Source organism: Limulus polyphemus, unplaced genomic scaffold (assembly GCF_000517525.1).
Source record: "Limulus polyphemus unplaced genomic scaffold, Limulus_polyphemus-2.1.2 Scaffold12, whole genome shotgun sequence".
Classification (NCBI taxonomy): Eukaryota; Metazoa; Arthropoda; class Merostomata; order Xiphosura; family Limulidae; genus Limulus; species Limulus polyphemus.
The window spans coordinates 1,023,006-1,032,868 of record NW_013665622.1 but is presented as its reverse complement, the minus strand read 5'-3'; the positions used below and the strand labels follow the sequence as shown (position 1 = coordinate 1,032,868).

General features: G+C 30.9%; 1 protein-coding gene across 1 annotated transcript in view; it reads right to left on the bottom strand.

Annotated features, from left to right (window-relative positions):
• Positions 1-8,209, bottom strand: part of LOC106478792 (nephrin-like) — a 124,326-nt gene extending 116,117 nt beyond the window's left edge. Inside the window, exon 1 of the mRNA XM_022382811.1 lies at positions 8,119-8,209. The gene's annotated coding sequence lies outside the window, so the exon portion shown is untranslated. The remainder of the gene's footprint in view (positions 1-8,118) is intronic.
• Positions 8,210-9,863: the final 1,654 nt, after the last annotated feature.

Genomic DNA, 9,863 nt, shown 5'->3' with positions numbered 1-9,863 from the left:
CTCTTGGGCTACTCTTTTACCAACGAATAGTGGGATTGACCGTCACATTATAACGCCCCCACGGCTGAAAGGCGAGCATGTTTGGTGTGACGGGGATTCGAACCCGCGACCCTCTTATATATGTAGAATTTTAGCCCTGGTATAGGTATTAAGCCTATTTTTGATCAGAAGCTGTTAATTATAACAATAAATTATTAAATGTTAATGATGTGATAAATGGAGATTTATCTGGTCTTAACATTTACAAAACTATATTTATAGTATAGTAACTGCATATCAAGAAAGTATCAAATTAGTATTAATAATATTTAATTATTTTACCTGTAATCTCATTCCAAATCCTAGGAATTGTTTTAAATGTATTACCACAAGCGAAAATTACTTGTGTTTAATTCATGTTTACTTTATTCTAGTCCCACAGTGGCACAACGGTATGTCTGCGGACTTGCAACGTTAGAAACCGGGCGTAGCTTTCATACAAACTTTATGCTATGTATATACAAATAATTGTAAAACATTCACTTGAAAAATGTCCCAGAAATGTAGTATTTTAGAACTTTTTACGTAGTTTAATAATAAGATGTTTTAAGTAAATTAATTTTAGTGGTTAAATAATACCTGCAGAGTAAAGATGGAAAAAATAATTCAATATAAATACTGTCTTTATATCGAGCTTTATAGCCATGCTTTGGTCACAAAATGATATCTTGAAAACTATCGTAAACATTGGTAAATTTATTTCTAAATGTATTTTTAGAAGAAAAATAATTTAAATATATCTAAAGTTTGGCGTTACTGCAAATTAAAACTTTCAGGTAGCTGTATAATAGAGCTTAAAGCTAGGTTAAAAATTAGAAATTTCTCTGAAAATATAAAATTTGATAATTACAGCAGAGTTATTTATTTCGTTTTTCTTTGTGTTCCAATAAACTTTGTCCAGATCCTAATTGGTTTTTTGCGGTAATGCAAAACAGGTTTATCTCGCAAACATATTGCAATGATAAGAAAACATGTTGACAATTGTAGTTAAAATGTTGAGAAATGGATTTCTGACACTTGGATTGAATAACCTTAAAACAAATTTTTATCTTTCTTCAGAGCAAATTTAATATGTTTTCCATGCCTTCTAAGATAAAAGAAAAAATACAAGTATTTTGATTTTTATGGTGTGTTGTTTACAGAATCTACTTGGTTCGTAGAATGAAAGAAATAAAGAATATGTTTCATCGTTCTTGTCAGTTTGGGAAACATTATACTATGGTGATGAGAAACCCAATATAGTAGATCCAAACGCTAAGATCCTAATTTATCTTTGATGTTACAGGTTTGACGTGATTCACTGGAAATGAAATAAAGCGTAGTTCTAGCATACGCGAAAATGAATAAAAAAACTAGATAATTGACCAAGAAGCGATAGAAAATGAGATGTTTTACAGCCTGGAGTTTCATAGTATCATATCTCACACAAAAAAGAATGATGCCACAGACTGTAAGTTGATAGTTGAACTGTAATATTTGAATTTCGTGTCATGTTTGCTCATGGCGAACGACAGACGTGCTTTGCTTTAAAGTTGTTGACCAGTTTGTGTGTAAGTTAGACAAAATTCAGAATAAGGTTCCAACTTTTCTCATTTGTAAGAAATTGGCCAAAGCTGCAGTAATTAAATACCGTGTATGCTTATCTCTCGGTACCTTTACTCAATTATAACACAGTGGTTAAAGCTACAATAATTAAATACTAAATAGGCTTATCTCTCGGCAACAGTCATTAGCCACGAGTGCCATAGGTGTAATGTCACCGTCATTAATAACGTTATTCTTATTTAAAAACTATAGTAATTTGTAGAAAACAGGAATAAAAACCGGTATAATTAGTATATGATACCATAAAATAACCTTAGAATATTTCGATTGACAATTATGAAACTTTTATTTTATTAGTACTGTTCACATAATGTTAATAATGTTCAAAGAGAAAAGTGTTATCAGGAAGGTATAATACAAATAACATAAAAAGGTAATACGAGTGATGTTAGGAAAATAGATATATTATTGATAATAGAGAACAGATGTCAGATAGAAATACAATATGAAAATTATCAGGTACAAGACAATATGGGTAGATTTAGAAAGAAAATTACTGTCGTAAAAAATCAATTACATCTACAGTTTAAGGAAAATAGCAATATGAATGTTATCAGATGAAAGCTGGCATAGAAGAAAATGTAACAACTCTCATAAAAAAATGAGACAGTAATATTCATAATCATATAAAATCTTATATGAGTTGTGTTTGGGGAAAGCAATGATTGACATAATAAAAACGACAAGCATATGTAGAGTTTTGGGAGAAACACAACCTGAATATTATCATATAACTATCATTGTAGCTTCTATTAGAAACAAAGTCATAAATGTCTTGTGAACAAATATTATTATCAGTAGAATAAAAACGTAGAATAAAATATAATATGTATATCATTAAAGTTGTAATATAATATTAATAGGTTGTCTACTGTTTCGTATGATTTACTTTTATGCAGTAGAAGTATTTTAATGCTTTACAATTTTAGATAACAGAAAAATTGATGTTAATAAAAGGAATACGAATAAAACAATCATTTTGCTTTTCTATGCCTGGATAGATATATAACCTTATTTAACTAAATAACATGTCATGTTCATTCTCCGTGTAAAATAATCCCCCCAAATAAAGTCCAAACTATTTACCGTCAAAAGTCAAAAAATTTTTTTAAAACAAAACAATATAACAATGCTCGTCTTTTCAGCTCGGTTTCCAATTCCAAACAAGTTTTCTTTGTCTTCTTTCCTTTTATCTTAAACTAAGCTGGTGTTCCTAAGCAGTCTTGTGGAAATCATTTCTCGTGCATATCGCTTTATTTTCAAACAACCGCAGTAAACGACAAAAACTGTTTTTATAATCTACAGAAGATGTATTCCATAATCTTTCCACAGTTCACAATTAATTCATCATGTGTAAAGAAAGGCGCCTCCGAATATGAGCAGAGACAGTTAAATTTGGCACTTCGATGATTACAATGTGAGAGTAATGTATCTTTTTGAAATCTTCAGCAGGCATTTGGCTATATATTAGATTTTTCACTTGGTTTATTTAATATAATTACTACATACGTATATATTATCCATGTTAAGGATATCTAGAACAGTAAACTCCATCAGTATTAAAGTGAGTAGAATTTTTTCATGTAAAGTAGTTTTGACAAAAACTTGCTTCTTTTCTATAGCAGATTCCTTATAGAAAGATTTATATCTTAGAATCGTTGATTACATCAAATGACCACTTCGTTTATGAAGTTAGGGGCTAAATTTAACTTCTTCTTATACTAGCTACACTGAATGACAGTAGACTATTATTAGCGAACACTTTTATGCTTCTGATTGTTTAGATAAGTGTTTATACTTATATTAATTTTCAAAACTCAGTTATATTATTCTCGTGTTAATGCCTCCTTCGCGGCTCGGCGGTAATCCTGTGGTTTTATAACGATAAAAATTGAATTTGAATACTCTAAGTGGACAGAGCACAACTAGCCTATTGTGATTCTTTACAATTATTAATAAAAGACAAAACAAAAACCAAACAAACACATCTTGGCACAAGATTTCCTAATATTACCAAATAAATTAGTTTTGAATGTTATTATGCGTTTATTATTCATGATTTGACATACGCACTTGCCATTAGACGATTTTAAAACAACTTCAAAAACAGATGGTGGATCCTCACCAGACTCAGACGTCATCATAAAACTGCATCTATTCAATAGTGATTGAAAAACAACACTGGTCATCACCAAAGAATTTCTTCGATTTGGAAATGGCAATCATAATTCAGGTTAAATTTACACTTTAGTTCTTGAATTTCTTGCAAAGTTGATTTACACTTTTTATTTAAAATGTGACAGAAAAAAACGATACTATAAGGAATTGCTTCCATTAAGCCACCCTTCGTTGCCTTTCGACGATTCTGGGTGTACATTTTAACCGATTTAGGTTTCTTCACATAAAAATAATCCATGAATAAAATATCGTTTCAAATGAAAAAAAAAACATCAATAAGTATAAGTGCAGCCTAATTCCATTTTCAGGTTATTTATTCGGTGCAAAAAATATAAAAATATATATATATGTAAAAACAATTTGCAACAGTAACTCACGACATCTATATACCCTACCTTTCTAACAAATATCAACATAACCTTCATTAGTTGCGGTTTAAACGTTGAAAGCTGACGAAGCATTACAAACAAATAGATGTAAGATTTGTAAAAAAAAACACGTAAATTACAGATGGTTATTTCTACACTACTTTTAACTTGTCCATTTAGAATTCAAAATTGGAGGCGTGTAAAAATATTATTTCAGGTATGTCTTTGTCTCTTTGACATGCCTCTAATTTGGAATCCGAAATGGAGAAATTAAGCGTAGCGTAGAAAAAAAAACCCTGTAGTTTTCGTGATTTTTATTACAACTTTTAGGCCTATAAATCTGTAATGCTTCGTCAGCTTTTGGCGTTTAAACCGCAACTCTTTCAATAATGTCTACAAAGCTTACACTTACAAAATTTTTATTGTTCTGATATTCGTGGAAAGCTATCAATGGCTACTTGTACTAGTAGTTAACAATACCTATTTTGCCAACTGGCAACCCTTTTATGCCGTTTTAAGTTGCATATGTATTAATTGTATGTAATTTTTGAATTCATTACCAATTTCCTTATACTTAACAAATTCACGAGTCTACATATCGCATGTAAATAAACTTCATCGATAACTATTCTAATACAATGTTAATAACGCGCGCCTTATCAATAATGTATGTATGATCTCGTAATTTCCTCACGATTGATTTCTCTTTTTTTAAACGCTTTTTTCTATTTAGTGTTTTAATTCCACATGACGAAGAGCTCTCTAAACAGTTAAAAAGCTCTTAGATGAATAAAACCTTGTATTTCAACGTGATATTCCAGATTGTATGTTTATTTTTCTGGTAATAAATAATATTTAGGAAAAATACAATATTAGCAATAACATTTAGAAAACCACAATATATGCAAACAATATTTAGAAAACTACAATATAAGCAAACAATATTTAGAAAACTACAATATATGCAAACAATATTTAGAAAACTACAATATATGCAAACAATATTTAGAAAACTACAATATATGCAAACAATATTTAGAAAACTACAATATATGCAAACAATATTTAGAAAACTACAATATAAGCAAACAATATTTAGAAAACTACAATATATGCAAACAATATTTTGAAAAGTAACATTAATAACAAAAACAATCCTTAGAATCTTGAATATGTAATGAAATTATCTAGAAGACGTACTTTAGAAAGGCTTAATATCTATAAAGCATGCATTTGTAAGAGAAAATATGTAAAAACCTGCATTAATAAGAAACAGTATCTATAAAATAAGCGTTCTATTTCCAAGAACACCACGTGGAGTGATAAATCCAAAACTTTGAAACTTGAGATTTTAGCTTGTTCCAATCCTTATCCATAAACACTAGATAAGTAAAATATTTTTATCTTCAAATTTTACTTTTTAACACTAGTAATCCGTTTCTGGATACAAATATCGCATAAATAACTAAAACCCGTAACTTTAGTATTTTATATTTCAACCCTAAAATAATCTAATTAGATACTGATCAGATGCATTACGTCAACTGACTAAATCTTTTGAAATTAACCTTGTCTTCCTAACCATTCATTATCTGGTAACTAATATTACCCCTAAACGCCGCATGAACGTCTTTGACTTATTAATCATACATTGAACTAATAATTGTTTTGTCTCTTCTTCTGTCGAAACATGTAGTCCGTTCCCCTAAAATAAAACCACTTAATGATGCTTATGAATCATTATTTGTAATTTTACTATTATATTAGCATAATGTACTTCTATATACAAGCATACAGTGACCTATCTCAGGTATCGTTCATGCACGCAACGAAAATTAAATTCTCTGACCACTTGGTTTACAGCATACTGCTACTTCTAACACGTCAAATAGTCATGGTGTTTTACTATTAAGCTGGTAAAGCAAGATCCGTTTAGAAGCACAACAGTGATATTACACTTTTAATGTTACTGTACCCAATAAACACCTGGAACACAAATACACCCCCCCCCCAAAAAAATCCATCAATATTGCAATTAATCAACTAATTATTTCTAGAGGTTACGTATTCAACTTATGCACAAAGTGACTGATTTTACGTACTTTTTCGCTTGTTCTTTACACTGATGTTATAAAAGAACATAGAAATAAGTCAGTAATTTTAGGGTTGTTTCCACATAGTTGTGCATTTCTCCATCTATAATTATATGTGTCAAGCCCGGTGTATTCTTCAAAACTAGTCATTCTTCTTTATCTGTTCACTTGTTAGAGAATAGAGAAAACAGGCGGATAGCAACAATCTATTATCACAAACGTAGGGCCTACAAGAAGGGAATTAATGTATTAAAAAGGCTACAAAACGTATCTGATGGAAATTAACACTTAGCATGATTTTACGCTTCCATTGCAGTTTCCTTAGACTTTAGCACGTGTATCTTAACATAAGTGAATATCACGACTTTAGGTACCATATTTAGAGAATGCTGTCTTGCACTTATGAGCAGGTTAATAGTAATATAATTCGGTATTATTTTACATGGCGTGTGTCCAAGATCATTAAAACACACAGCTCATGATGAAGAAGGAGCATTAGCGATTCAACATCGCAGGTTTTTTTTATATCATAAACATAGTTCACAGGCATAAATATGGTCGTTCTTTTTTTTTTAAATCAAAGTTGGAAAAAACGTTTTTATTTATGGTAAATAACCAAGTGACACTTCCTGTTTGAAAGTGTAACCATACGTAACCTTTAGTTTGTTGTTGTTGTTGTTGTTGCTCTCGGAATATACACTCCATCTGTGCTATTAACCAAACGTGTAAGCCCCTTTTTACAGACAATTTTCTACGGCATTTCACAAAGATAATGCAATGAGCTCGGAGCCCTTGCGTGACTTTATTATTTTGCAGATGTATTATTGTGTTTCAGGTCATAATCTTGGTAAATTATTTATCCATTTTATTATGCGTGAAGCTTGTTTTACCATGAACTCTTTTATGAATTTTGTTGAACCATATGAAAATTCCTGATAAATTAAATCGGTCTAGATTACGTAAATGTCATTAAAACTATCTAGATTACGTAAATGTCATTAAAACTATCTAGATTACGTAAATGTCATTAAAACTATCTAGATTACGTAAATGTCATTAAAACTATCTAGATTACGTAAATACCATTAAAACTATTCCCGTACAAACATTCTGTTAGTAGACTTAGAAAAAAATTGAACGGAAATTTCTTTAACTTGTTTTGGAAACAAGTTGTAGATCGATTTATGTATGAAAAAAAAGCATGTACAAAATCCAATCAACATTTATAAAACCACCTTCCCAAACACTATCTTTTATAAAGTTGTCTAGGATGGCTAATTTTCTATAATTAATATATATATATAATAAAAAAAAAAAATCTATGAAATCTATAAATTAATTTACAGGGAAAAGAAAGTAAACAAATTTACATCCGAAATGTAATTTCAAATTGCATGTTGTTATTAGAAATCATTTGAATCTTGCCAGTATCATGATATAAATATTTTATATTAGGGATCTGTAAAACAACAAATTTAACTCATTATACTCATCACTATAATTAAGTATATTGGGCATTATGCTGCACTTCATATCATAATGCCACGTAAAAAAAATTATAATCTGAAAATGAAGCAGCTTTTTTCGTATTTTTCTTCATATATATATTTTTTTCATTTATGTTCACTTTGAATTACTAACGATATCAAACATTTTTCTTTTCCATCTAGGTTTTGTTAATGTGCAAATCAATATGCCTGGGGCGTTGGAATTCATATACTTGCACATAAAATAAAAAACACATTAGAGATTTGGTGAAAATACTTAGTATTATTTTAACCTTGAAGTATCTTGTCCTAAAACAAAGTGATTTAGGTAAGTGTAAGTCTACTCACCAACTTGGTGCATTTTACAAAGACCATTTCGTAGAATTAGAAGAATGAATGTGAGCGCACTGGACAAAATACTGAAGAATGTACTCTTGGGTATGAGTCTCGCAATTGAATGAAACTCTGCGATGTCTAACTTCGAATGATGTTCCGTTAGTGCGCACAAACTCCGTAGAGTGGCGCTGGTAAACCTCCTCATCAATCGATGGTGAAACGGCTACCACGAGAAAACTATTGTATGCTTCCTGTTACATTAAAATACACGATCAAATGAGTGGATTCATCCTATGAACGTTTGCTAGATGCTTTTGTCAAATCCATTAATATTATTGAATAACATGTACACAAGCGTACTGTCCATTGGGAACTGCAAGATCTGTAATTTTTTTAATCCTAATTCACTGATAAAACTAAGATACAGTTATTAGCATTTACAGAACAATTCACTCAACTGTGTGCTAATTAATGGAAGCTGGGAGTTAATACCTAAGCAGATACACACGTATTATGTAAGAGATAAGCTTGGAAGAACGTACGCACAAACTATACGTTACTCTCCAAACACAGAAATTTAATGTTTCTCGCAAACACAGAAATAACGTTCGTAAAAGCAATAAGGTTACTATGTGTTAGTGTTGACATGGACAAGAGACCAAAGTCTGCATATGTAAGATTGTGTGTGCAGGAAAAGCAGCAGGCTATTACCCACACAAACAGCCAACATGTGTCTTCGCATACAAACGACTTGAGTTTGCACAAGCTGGAGGTAACTGTACTTATAATTTATGAACCAGGTGAGCATCTGCAAACTTACCATTCGCACACAGAGGAAAATAGTTTCCGGATGCAAAGGAGGCTGTTGTCTACAAACACGCTGGTTATTAACGACTTAGTAGCTTCAGTACGGAAAGAAAGGTACGGGATAGAAGGGCCTTGAGTTTAACATTTCACTACAAATAGAATGTTTTAGGTAGGCGCAAACATTCGGTTGAATAAAGTGGAATGTTATTCAAACGTTATTCATGTTTTAGATAGGCGCAAACATTCGGTTGAATAAAGTGGAATGTTATTCAAACGTTATTCATGTTTTGGATAGGCGCAAAAATTCGGTTGAACAAAGTGGAATGTTATACAAACATTATTCATGTTTTAAATAGGCGCAAACATTCGGTTGAACAAAGTGGAATGTTATACAAACATTATTCATGTTTTAGATAGGTGCAAACATTCGGTTGAACAAAGTGGAATGTTATTCAAACATTATTCATGTTTTAGATAGGCGCAAACATTCGGTTGAACAAAGTGGAATGTTATACAAACATTATTCATGTTTTAGATAAGCGCAAACATTCGGTTGAACAAAGTGGAATGTTATACAAACATTATTCATGTTTAAGATAAGCGCAAACATTCGGTTGAACAAAGTGGAATGTTATACAAACATTATTCATGTTTTAGATAAGCGCAAACATTCGGTTGAACAAAGTGGAATGTTATTCAAACATTATTCATGTTTTAGATAGGTGCAAAAATTCGGTTGAATAAAGTGGAATGTTATTCAAACATTATTTACTTTGTTATAGGTTTGCTCCCCAGTAGCACAGCGGTATGTCTGCGGACATACAATGCTAGAAACCGGGTTTCGATACCCTTGGTGGGCAGAGCAACAGATAGCTCATTGTGTAATTTTGTGCTTAGCTTCAAACAAACAATTAACATAATCTTATTTATACTTTGGTTAAAATCATTAT